Here is a 12,978-nt window from a genome sequence, read left to right on the forward strand (position 1 = left end):
ATATACACCATTCCCTATACAGACTAGCTCAGGGGAGTTAGGTGACATAGTGTATAGAGCGCTGGGCCTAGAGTAAGGAATACTCATCTTCCTGCAAGTCACTTAACTTTGCCTCAGTTTCCTCATCTGTAAAATGAGCTGAAGAAAGAAATGGGAAACCACCTTAATATCTTTGCCAAGAAAACCACAGATGGTGTCACAAAAAGCTGGACACAACTGAAGAACAAGCAGACACATACCAGGGGCCCCTGAATGCCTGCCTCTTCTGTGTTTCTTTCTTTTAGTAGGAGACCTTGTGAATTTAGAAAAATCAAGAGGTCTTAGTGTGGTAGTAGAAGTGTATGCCAGAGTGATAGAAGTCGTAGCAAGGCAGTCAGACTGGCATCAAATAAGACATATACACTGAAGAGAGTGGTTGTTGCCAGAAGAAGGGTCAAGCCTGGCCTGTTTTGTAGCATTGTAAGAAGAGTTGTAAGGATAATATCTGGAGGAGTGGAAATATAATATGGCTAATTAGCAGCCTTGCAAAAACTGTTTTATGTCTCAGGCTTAATTACCACCCTCCCAGAAGACCATATCAATGGTTATAAATTAAGCTATTGGATTCTGTTATAATCGTTCTACTAATGTGAGCTATGAATCTTATGCTTATTATTCTCTATAGAAATAAATTAATATTGTCCATTTCTCTTTGAGGAGATCCAGACATAGGTCATAATTTTTTTTATTATAATTAGCATCATTCCTGGGACTTTAATGAGCCAATGATTATCAGAAAAGAGGAGGCCCTAATTAGATGTGGGCACTCCACGAATGAAGTTGGCTGAATACAGGACCAGGAATAGTTCAGGTTGCTAACTCCTATGAATCCCATTCAAGTGGTGCCTTGTTGCTAGACTTTGTACAAATTTTGTATTTACTTATCTGTATATGTTTTAGCACCTTCACCCCTAATTGTATTGAAGTTCTTTAAAGTCAGGGAATGTTGGATTTTTATTTGCATATCACTAGGGCCCATCACAGTGCTTTGAACTTAGTAATGTTTTCTGATTTTTTCCCCCCTTTGGATGGCAAAGAACTAGAAACAAAGCATATACTTATCAATTGAGGAATGACTGAACAAAATGTAGTATGTGAATGAGTATAATTATCCCTTAAGAAATGATGAACATGAAGAATTAAAAGAAGCATGGGAAAACTTATCTGAACTGAATGCAGAGTAAGCTAAGCAGAACCAGGAAAACTATGCAATAAGTACAACACCAAAAATAGGAAAAAACCATTAATTCCATGGAATTTTGATTAAGTTTTGTCTGGAGAACTGTTCATAAAACATACCTTCCTTACACTTTGGGGAAGTAAGGACCTATGAGTGTGAAATATTATATATGCTATCAGACATTGTTGATGTAATAGTTTTTGGACAGTTTTTTCTTCTTTTATTCTTTGTTACAAGCAATGACTTTTGATAGACATGAGAGTAGGAATATATTCAAATAGAAAAGTTATATAAAAACAAAATATATAAAAAAATAAGAAAATCTAAAAAAAACCCACCTCAAACATTTTTTAATTGCATTAAAAAGAACATTAAGGGTGAAGGAGCTCCTAGAGTTCTCTTTGCCTCTTGCTTCTTGCTTCCCTCCTCTCCCAAAAGGATGCCCAAACTTTCCCAAACGCATATTCCCATTGACCATTACCAACTGGATGTTACCCTGATGATATAACAAATGACTTGTTTCAATGATCCACAGGATGCTCCATTATTCCCATAAGAAAGTGTTTTGTTTTCCATGACTTAAAGGTTTTCATGAGACTTATACATGGACATTGTTTGTCAGAATGCCCAAATATTACTCTTTTCAATTAATCATGTTTTCTTCCCTTCTCTTCTCTCCCTCTCCTCAGCCTGGGTGCCCCCACCTCCTTACATTTCAACTCCTCCCTTCCTTTTTTTTGGGTAGTGCCAATAGTAGAGAAGGAGGAATTTCTGGAGGGATGCCAAATTTGGCTTCAGATCATTTCCCTTCAACACACACTGGCCTCTGAAAACCAGATTCTGTTTGTCATTTGCTTTACTTTGCTCTCCCAGCATTGTGTCATTCTGATGGTAATGCTGATGGATTTCAAGCTTGCCTCGAAGAGTAACGCACAAGGTTTTCATAAGCCCATTAATCTTAAAAGAAAAACTGTCAGATGCAAACAATACCCGTATGCCTGATGTTGCAAAGGCATACTAACTCTTAACATCCATTTCCAGGGAATATTATCTTTCAGAGACACTGTGTTTTTTTGAGCTGCATTCTAATATACCTGTGTTTTAGGTTTTCATAGGACTGAAAAAGCTAGCTTTACAAGCCTTAGGTGGCTGATTAAAGACAATTCAGTACATTTGCCAAAAGCAAATAATAGAAGCGATCCCATGGCAGGGAAAGGAAGGCCATGATTACAAGAAACATGTAATTACATTAGTTTTCACATAATGTAATATAAGTAGTTCTTATTAATGCTAAATTGGTAAATCATTATATCCTGAGGAGTACCATGGCCTGTGCGTAATATGAAGGAATTGTTAGTAGCAGATGAAATTCTTGGGCCAAATTCTCTCCCCTGTGGAAGAGTTCCTAACTCAAATGCTCCTATTTGGAAGGCATTTTCCCTTTTTGTTCCAAAGTTAGCAAAATGTGTGGTATGAATTAAGCATCTGAGATGACTCTAAACGTCATTTGGAAGTTTGCCAGGCCACAAGCAAGAACAAGCCAGTAGCTTGTTTTAATTTAATGGTGTTGAAGTGTTCCACTGTAATTAAGCATCTGAAAATTAAATAGAAACAGTCATTAAGCTCAGCAATACAAAGCCACCAGACCAAAGAATATAAATTATTTTAAATAGAAATCCCCCCAAAACTTTGTCATTTGGGCTTGAGATCGTTCACTTCAATGGGGGGTGAGGGTGAGGGTGATGGGAAGGCTAGAGAGACCACTGGCATTTAATGCCATCAAAATTAATGAACACGGACAGTTAATCTAGGGGGATTGAGGCTGTCATTTATATAGCCTTTTTTTCCCCTTAGTGGTAACAATACTGGGTTTAAAAATTGCTGAGGTGATTGGACAAGATGAAACCCAGCCCATATGTTGTAATCACACCCTATTCCTATGAAGTTCTTATGAATCACCACCTGAGACAGAAGTACAACAAAATAAACAAATGACACACAAAGTTAGAAATATTTTTTTTTAACCTCTGCCATTTTAAGTCAGTGCACACAATAGTGTTCTCCTTTTCTCCATTCAGATCCACAGGTTATAAGGTTTATATAGTTGCAACTGCTCAGTCTGTTTCTATCCCACACTTCTTGCAACTTAAGGAATGTAGGGAGGTTTTCCTATGGCCAGTTTAAGAAAGAATAAGTAAATATTGAGTATAGTATCCTATGGTTCTTTAGGAAGTTTTTTCTCATGTCAAAAAAAATCTGTCATGTAATTTGACTAAGCCAGGTGACTGATTTATTCTCCAGTTCATTGCAAAAGCTCATGGAAACTGTGATCATGTGTAAACCTCATTGGTATAATTTTGGCCTGGCAAACAAGAGGCAACGCCACACGGTGGAGTGTCAGAAAAGTGTTGGATTTGGAGGCAGGAGACCTGAGTTAAAATCCAAGGCTTTGACAATCAGCCATGTGATCTTGGACAAACTAACTTTGAAGGGGTATTGTGGTGTAATAGAGAAAACGTGTACTGTATGTATGCCTGTATACCACTGTATACCTCATATAGAGTCAGCAAAGACTCATGTACCAATCCCATCTCTAACACTGCTAGCTATAAATAGTCATGAGACCATGAACAAACAATTAACTTTTCTGTGGCTTATTTCCTTATGTCTAAAATGGGGATTACATCGCCTACCTAATAGGATTACTGTGAGAATCAAATGGACTACGGTATATAAAAGTCCTTGTAAGCTTTAAATAGTCTATGAATGTCAGCTATTGTTATCAATAGGTTACCTTTCTGATGCTCCTCTTCCTTATCTGTAAAACACACTCATTGTGTCTTAGGAAAATACTTTGATGGAAGTTCTTTGTAAACTATATAAATATACATACACTATATAAATATGCACACATATTAACCATGTGCATATGAGTCTCCTGGATTGTCCTAAATGTGTCCTCTTTGTTCCCTGGATAACGAGTGGGCTGAGAATAATCAAGTTATATACAATGGAGACAAAGATATAATGGACAATTTAAATCTATAGTATTAGAGCTTCCCCCGTCCCATTTATAACCTTCACAACAATCCTGGAATGCAACTAGTGCAAAGCATTATTTTCCATTTAACAGATTAGGAAACTGAGACTGAGAGCAGCAAAATGAGTCATTCTAGTCTCCATAACAGTATATGTCAGAGTCAGGTTTCAAATCAAGGTTTTATGATTTCAAACCCAATGCCCCTTTCTATACAAAGTGGGCCTAATGTAGCCAGATGATAGACATCAGCCCAGGGTGATTTTATTTCACAAGAATGTATTTTGCTAAGAACTTCCTGACGTGGGGGGAGGTGGTCACACTCAATATTATCCAATGACTGCTACAGGGCAATCTTGGAATCTTTCTGCTTAGGTGCTACAGAGGAATTGGTAAGGTAGAAATGATATCCGTTGACACCAGTTTCATCAGCAGACAAGCAAAGTCAACACTGGTGGGTTTGACATCACCTGAATTTGTTTTGCCTATCTCAGTTGCTTATATGATGACTAAACATCCAGTTGGCATTTTTTTCCCCCACATGAGCAGCAGTATTTCCCGAAAAATATAGTCAGGTGAAGAATGTTTTATCAATAATAAGAATCATGTTTTCTTTGGAAGCAACTACCCAGTTTCCACCATAGTCCCCTTAACTTTGTCTTTGCTAGGCTGCAATCCTTAAAGGTCCAGTAGTATTTCAGGGGTTCCTCTTCACTTATATGGTTTTACTGCCTGGTTGTAAACCTCTCTTCACCTCTGAAGCTCAGCCTTGAAATGGTTTCTATTTGTACAGATGGTAGGAATGTTTCCTCTGAGCAATTTTAAAATAAAAAAATACCTAGTATTCATTTAATTTTGTTAAAATTATAGTTGCCTTTTAAACTCCTGAAATGCAGAACCCAATTATTTTAATTTTTAGATTTAACACCGGTATATTATAACACAGGCCAGTCCCATTTGCAAATATTAAATGTATCTTAATTTTTCTTCATAACAAAACACTTTTGTTATATAACTATTTTACAACCTTAGATTGCTTCACTATCCTTGGCCAATGATTTTACAATGAGAACTGTTTTTCACAGAGGAACAGGCTGGGGAGTGTGGATGGCTTGGAGCAGTCTATCACCATTACTGGAAAAGCAATTCACAAACTCTTCCTGCTGATTGTGAAAAGGCCTTTAAACTACTGGCAGCAACACAAGGGACTCAATAATAGTGACTTGCTGTTTTTCATGACCCAAAGTGGAGAGCTTCCTAAAAGCTTGTGTCAAAGCATGCACTCGGATCAAGTTAAGGACTCTATATGTAAACAGGAGTGGATTACCAAGGTTGAGGAGCTCCAGGATCTTGATGATTCCCATACTGCCTCTGCCCTCCTACTTCCTTGAGCAGTGTGTCAGTGTATGCACAGTCATTTCCACAATATACTTCACCCCACCCTTCCATTTACCTACAAAGCACTTTATGACCCCAACCACATTTTGTCCTTACCACAATCCTAGAGTATTATTATGATGATCCTTTATCTTACACATGAGGAAACTGAGACAGAGAAGACTGTGACTTGTCCAGGGTCATAGAGCTCGTGCATGACAGAGTCAAGCCCTCTGACTCTAAGTCTTTTGTTCTTCCAAGTATAGCACTCTATGCAACAAAGGAAGACCAGAGACAGCAGCAACATTTCAATGGTCATCTCCATTTTCCTTCCACTGATAGGGCAACTCTATGAAATGCTTGATGACATGGCTTGCCATGATGCTTCCAACCCAATCTGCCCATATCATAGATGAGGGACTGAAGCCCCCAAAGGTGAAACAGCTTGCTCATGATAGCCCAGGTGATTAAGTGACACAGACAGGAATGGAATTGTTTTCTGGGACTCTAAGTCCAATGTCCTTTCCACTGCACCATGCTGCATTTCTCCAGGACTCCCTGGAAGCCTTACTGAATCTCTCACACCTTGACTCAGTTACCAGACTTCTCTGCTTCTCCAGTTGCCTTGCCACCCTGGAGAAACCTTTGCCTGAATTCCTGCTTTCCTGATTAGTGACTCCCCCATTACAGAAAGGCCCTCAGTCATATATTCACTTTACTTGCCACTGGACTCCTGATTTCTCTTTTTTTCCCCCTCAATAGCCTTTTTGTGCCTGGAGGCAGCTAAGTGGTACAAAGTATAGAGCTCTAAGTCTAGACTTAGGATGTTCCGAGCTCAAATCTGATCTGAGATTAGTGTGACCCTGGACAAGTTACTGAACCTCTATCTGCCTCATTTTTCTCAACTATAAAATGGGGACATAAATAACATTTACCTTCCAGTGTTGTTGTGAGGATCAAATGAAATATTTGTAAAGGGCTTAGCACAGTGTCACATAGCAGGTACTTTAATTCTTGTTTCCTTTCTCCCTTGTGCCTAGGTAGGTACCTTTTTCCAATACTCCCCTCCTCTTCCCATTCTAGTTCCTTCTTCTTTCCAGGAACTCTCTTCTATGTTTTGTCTTCCCCTATTAGAATGTATATTGAGAGTAAGAACTCTCTTGTTTGGATATATTTGTATCTCCAGGAGTGCCTAATAAATTCCTATCTATCTGTCCATCTATCCATTTATCTATCTATCTATCTATCTATCTATCTATCTATCTATCTATCTATCTATCTAATCTATCTACCTACCTACCTATCTATCTACCCATCTATCTATCATCTATTTTCTTTCTATATAAACAGGAGAGTAATATAACGGAGGGCATAGAGCTTTACTCAATTTGTTGGATACTAAAGAAATGCCACGACTTTTCAGTGAACTACCCTCATTACCATTTTCCACAAGAACAGTGTACAACTTGCCTTTGAGAATCAAAAATGCATCTTTCTCAACTCCATTACTAGCTTGAATTCTTCTGGATGAACTTTGAACAAACATCATTGACTTTTGAAGGCTGGGATTTTTAATGAAGCTTTAGATTGTAGAGTCATGCGATGGACCTTATTTTCACTATATATCTTATGTAGGTAAAGAATAACATAACGATCTCTCCGATATATTCAATCAACTCAAAAAAACATTTGTGATCCTTGAAATGGAAGAAGCCCAATGGGGTGGCTTGTGTATCATTTCAGTTATTGAAACAAGGAAGCAGGATGGTATTACCATAGATATAGATAATCCTTTTAGTCAGAATAATCCCAAATCCCTAAAACGGTAATCCTCATATCCCTTAATTCAAGATCTCATCATTTCTTTTTTAAAGCATTTTATTCACCACTTTGTTAAGACTAGACAATCAACAAAACATTAAATCCATCCCCAGTTTGTAGCATTTTCTAATTTCCAAGGTTCACACTGAAAATATATTAATCAGTTCTTGTAAACAGGCTCCAGATGAATTCAAAACAATTCTGGATAAGAGTCTTGAGTCCATGTCATATGCAGATATACTGAAGGAACTTGGGGTGTTTAAGAAGAGAACACTTGAGAGGGACATAATAGCTACATTTGAAAGGCTATCATATGGAAAAAGGATTGGCTTTCTCTTTATCTTCCCAAGAGTTATCCTTCCAAGAGGAATGAGAATAGGTGGTAGTTGCAGAGAAGCTTTAGGCTTCATTTCAAGAACAACTTTCCAAAAATTAGAGCTTTCAATAAATGCAAGAGGGAGTTGCCTTGAGAAATTTTGGATTCAATTCCCTGGAGGTCTCCAGGTAGACCCTGGATGACCATTTATTGGATTTTAAGTGTCATTTGGAATACATGGATATTCCTTCCAAATTCAGGAATTCTTTGATGGTATTTCAGACAGATATGAAAGATGTGTTAGTAGCAATAGCTCCTGTGAGTCTACCATGTAGGCTTGGACTGCCTTTTCCTGAAGCTTGGATTCTGTTTTTTTTTTTCTTTACAGGTATTGAAAGTCTTCTTGGCACTTGATTGACTTAAGGTGAGGTTTCAGGTGTGACTTCCTATTTACTTGTAAAAAGACCTTCACATCTATCTCATGTAAAGAAGTAGCCTTCTTGCCAAGCAAGAAGCAACTCCTTTATGTGCACTTTTAAATACCTATCTTCTCCAATATTCTTCAACAGCTTGTCCCCTCTCTCTAATCTTAAAGTTTTCCGTATCTGCTGCCTGCTTCCCAGTTGTCTACAGTCTCCCATATTTCTGCATTTTCACTGATTGTCCCTCAATCACAGAATGCTCTTCCTCTTCATCTTTACCTTCTGGCTTGCATCAAAACAGCCTAAATTCTACAGTCTAAAAGAATCCTTTTCTGTTTTCATCAGCCGATAGTGGTATACAAGTGTCCTACTGTTTAAATTCTGCCTAGAACACCTACCAGTCCTGTCTAGCTTTTAAACTAACTTGGCAATACTAATCACCTGGTCTCTTTACCATAGGTGAAAGCAGCATGTCCATGCTAGCTCCTGAAGAATCTTAATACCTATTCTAGTCACATCTATGCCTATCCAGACTGACAGCTACTTATTTATTTTGTTGTCCTCATTAATCTTTAATCTATCTCTTCCTTTCCACTTCTTCTTTCCTAGTCACCTATAATGTGTTCAAGGTCTCCTTAATCTTTTGAGTCAATTGAGTTACCAAACTATAGCTCTCAATATTTTCATAGATAAGCTTCCTGAAAAGTTTATAACCAATATCTGTACTCTCTCATTTCCTCCTGTCTCTTCAACCCTTAACTATCTGATTTCTATACTCATCATTCTGCCAAAACTAATCTCTCAAAGATCACCACTAAACACATTTGCCAAATCCAGTTACTACTTTTAGTCCTCATCTTCTTCAAGCTCTTAGCTGATTTTGTCACTATTATCATTCTCCTTAACTGCACACATTCTCCTGCCTTGGCACCAAAAGTTTTAGGCTGCTGGTTTTCTTCCTATCTCTCTAAAGAATCATCTTTCTCATTCAATAGTTCCTCACCAGTCTCATCATTTCTCACTATGCTTTTTTGTTATTAAATAATTTGCTTATTGTACTGCACTTACAAAGAAAAAAGACAGTGCACCCAAGTATAAAGAATATAAATCTACTTTTCCTCCAGGGTTGGTGTATTGTTCCTCCTTACTGACAGCAAGTACAAATCCTTTAGTGAGCATTTTATGGGCATAGAATGAAAGTTCAAGAGGGCAAGCATGGGGCACCTTGAAGACTGGATTCCACAGTTGCCTCTTCATGTCTTTTAATGCATCTGGTTTCTTAAGTGAGTCAGAAAAAGTGCTTATTTGATAGGCAAACATTTCAGAAATTAAGTTATAAGACTTATCTTACCACCATAATAAAAAGTTATTCCCTTCGCACCAGAATTATTCCTTTCATATCAGACTGTTTTTGGAAAGAAATGAATTCAGTTTTTCTTCCTCAATGTCTTCATCAGAAATATCTTTATTGCTGTTATGGGTCCTTTCAATTATGTCTGATTCTCAACCTCATTTGGGGTTTTCTTGGAAAAAGATAGTAGAGTGGTTTGACATTTCCTTCTTCAGCTCATTTTACAGATGAGGAACTAAGGCAAATAGGGTTAAGAGACTTGCCAGGGTCACACAGCTAGTAGGTGTCTGAGACCAGATTTGAACTCAGGCCCTCCTGATTTTATCCACTGTACCACATAGCTTTCCCTTAGAAATGCTTTAACTCTACAATTATGGCTTAAAGTATTTAAAGAAATTTAACTAGGATCCTAGTTTTTCATCACTTAAAATTCAGATAAATCTGAAAATAATTAAATTTTTGAAGGATTTCTCTAATATTATGAATATTTAGTGAACTTTATTCGCTTTACTCTTCACGGATGTATATAGGCAGCCTGGCCCAGATATCTCCTAGAGGAATAGTGTCATCTGATTCATGAGTATCACCAAAGTAAGAATCTGATGAATTGGCTGATCAGACAAGGCTATTCACAGAACAATGCTTATGTCTTATGTGGCTCATACATAATCGCACCACCTTTTCTTGTCATTAGATTCCAAACTGACAAATAGACAGCCAGCACATAGCAGTCTCACTGATAGTTCTAAAATATTTTCTCTCTCTTCGCACTTGTTTGGCCTTCTGGAAATCCCACAATTCTGAAGCAGAATCCATCCTCTGTGAAGGCACTGGTTCCTAAGGCCTTTTGGTTCACAATGAGGAAGTGATCCCAATTCTGCCAAAATCTGGTTATTGTTTTTGATTCATTTTAATGTCGGGGCAAATTTAGGAAAAACCCACCTTCAAACTAGCAAATTCTACAAAAGTTTTTAAATATTTCTTTTTTTGTAAAAACAAAACAAAAAAACTTCACAAGTCTTATATACATCCCATCCTTCCTGAAGTTATTGAGGTTAAAAGCTTACATTATCTTCTAATGAGCAACCACCTGTTTGGTGATACTAGTAAATAATAGCAGAGAATTAGTATGATATAAGGGGAAAAGTTCAGGATTTGAAGTCAGAAGACATGAATTTGAATTTCAGCTCTGGTATTAATTACTTCTGTGACCTTGGGAAAGTTATCTCACCTCCTTGGACCTCTTACCCATAAACTGAGGTATATTTACATAGATGACCTCTAAAATCCTTTCTAGATCCCTGAGCTGAACTCTGACAACTACTAAGCATGTCTAACCACTCCAACTACATTAAACTCTTAATCAACACAAACTACAGCATCACCTGAACTGATTCATAATGATGGTGGGTAAGAAGGAGGGAAAGTTGTTAGGTCTTGTAGTATTGAATTATTAAATCTATTAAGTCTACTACTATCCAGTCTAGCAGAAGAATATTTCCAGTTATTCAAATCTCTTTTCCAATTCAATAAGTTCAATTTCAAGTCCTCAGAAAACTGTTCTCAGGAATATTATCAGATTAAACTTTCTTGGAAGATGGCACTTCTGTGCTATGGGGCTAATGTGTCAACATTGAGGTGGGTCTTGCAGAAAAATCCACCAACCAGTATTTCAAGGTGTCCTCTTTGTCCTGCTTGTGTGTTGGGTACAAAGGCAACAAAGTTGTCTAGGAGTGGCAGCTCTCTTTGTATTCCAGAAGAAAGTCTCACAAGACAGATTACCATGTTTCTAGCCTGTCTTCCAACCAAGTGAGCTTCCCAGTAGACCAACGCCCATGGGATGGAGCTCCTGAAGATTAAGTATGGATGAGCTTTTCATTTTTCTAACATGAACAATGGATGGTTGCCTAATACTGGCATTCACAGTCTGGTAAGTGGAAAACACTAATGCTTGCCTTGTTTAAAGAATAGCATTGCCCAGGCAAAGGAGAATGGATATGAGGAAAATAATTCTATTTTTGGCCCTGCCAGGTCTCCTTGGTAAAGTCACTTAGGTTGACTCTACAACAACAGTAACCATGTTCTGCATTTGTCTAGTACTTTATACTTCTCAAAGCACTTTCATATTCATTTGGGTAGGAAGTATGTGGATTATTGTCTCAGTTTTGCAGATGAAAAATAAAATCACAGATAGAGATGGGGGACTTGCCCTAGGCTGCGCCCCAAGATGGTGACAGAGCTTGGACTAGAACCAAGGGCTCTTGACTCCTTCCTAGTCTATTTTCTCCTACAATGCAACACTATGGGTGAATTGATTTTTATAAAAAATGGACAAAGTTGATTATCTGACTACATCATAGACTGTCTCACATGCATAGAACTCACTAGTTTTGGTTTCCTAATTTATACAATAGGAATGAGGGGTAGAGACGCACATATGCATGTTGGCTAGGGCAGGGGTAGAGATTTAGGAGAGGACAGAAATGGAAAAAAAGTATATGAATTTTCTCCTCTGGTTTCATGTCTCTAAAACAGAGGTTTTTAACCTTGGGTCCAGAGACCACTCCACCCACCCACCCATCATGTCAGTGAATAGATTTTGAGGCACGGAGTTTATAAACTTGTATAGAGGGAAAAACATATATCTTTATTTCAATATAATTATTTTGCTTTATAATCATATGTTTTATTACACTTATGTAAAAATATGATTCTGAAAAGGGGCACATGGATTTCCCTAGACTGATGGCCAAAGGGGTTCATGATACAAAAAAACCTCACAACCAAAAAATCTAACCTAAGAAATCCTGGATTGGATGAACTAGGTTTGACCATGTAACACATGGCTATATCAGAGTTGGTCTAATGGTCTAGCCCTGTGTTCTTAATCTCGGGTCTACAGGGGATCAATTTTTAGGGGACCATATGTTTTGATGGGTATAATTCATCTTTATTTTTCCCTGACTTCTACTTGGAATACAGCATTTTCTTCCATTATTTAAGAGTATTATTATGAGAAGGGGTCCATAGACTTCCACCTGACTTTCAAGAGTCCTTGACACAAACAAAGTTCAACAACCATTATTCTAAGATTTAAATTCGATAGGATCTCAAAATATTTCACATTTTTCTAAATGGCATTTTCAATGCTCACTACTCCATTATTCAAAGCAAGCTTCAGCCCAGGCAAAAGGAGCCAGGAAAAGGCACAACTGACTGGTAGAACAACATGACATTCCAGTAATATTCCTTTTCCTTAGTCCTAAGACCCCATGGATAATCATCTGTGTTGCCAAATTTTAACTTCAAATTCTTGTTTGTTCAGACCCAAATGTTTGTATTTCAGATGGATTTGGACTGAAGTCCTAACCTGCTGCCTGATCATCACTTGGAGGGGACCCTGAATTCCTGAAGGTTATGCCAGCAGAGGGCATG

Source organism: Petaurus breviceps, unplaced genomic scaffold (assembly GCF_028583685.1).
Source record: "Petaurus breviceps papuanus isolate PSGF00001 unplaced genomic scaffold, PetGlider_PUasm1.0 90919, whole genome shotgun sequence".
Classification (NCBI taxonomy): domain Eukaryota; kingdom Metazoa; phylum Chordata; class Mammalia; order Diprotodontia; family Petauridae; genus Petaurus; species Petaurus breviceps.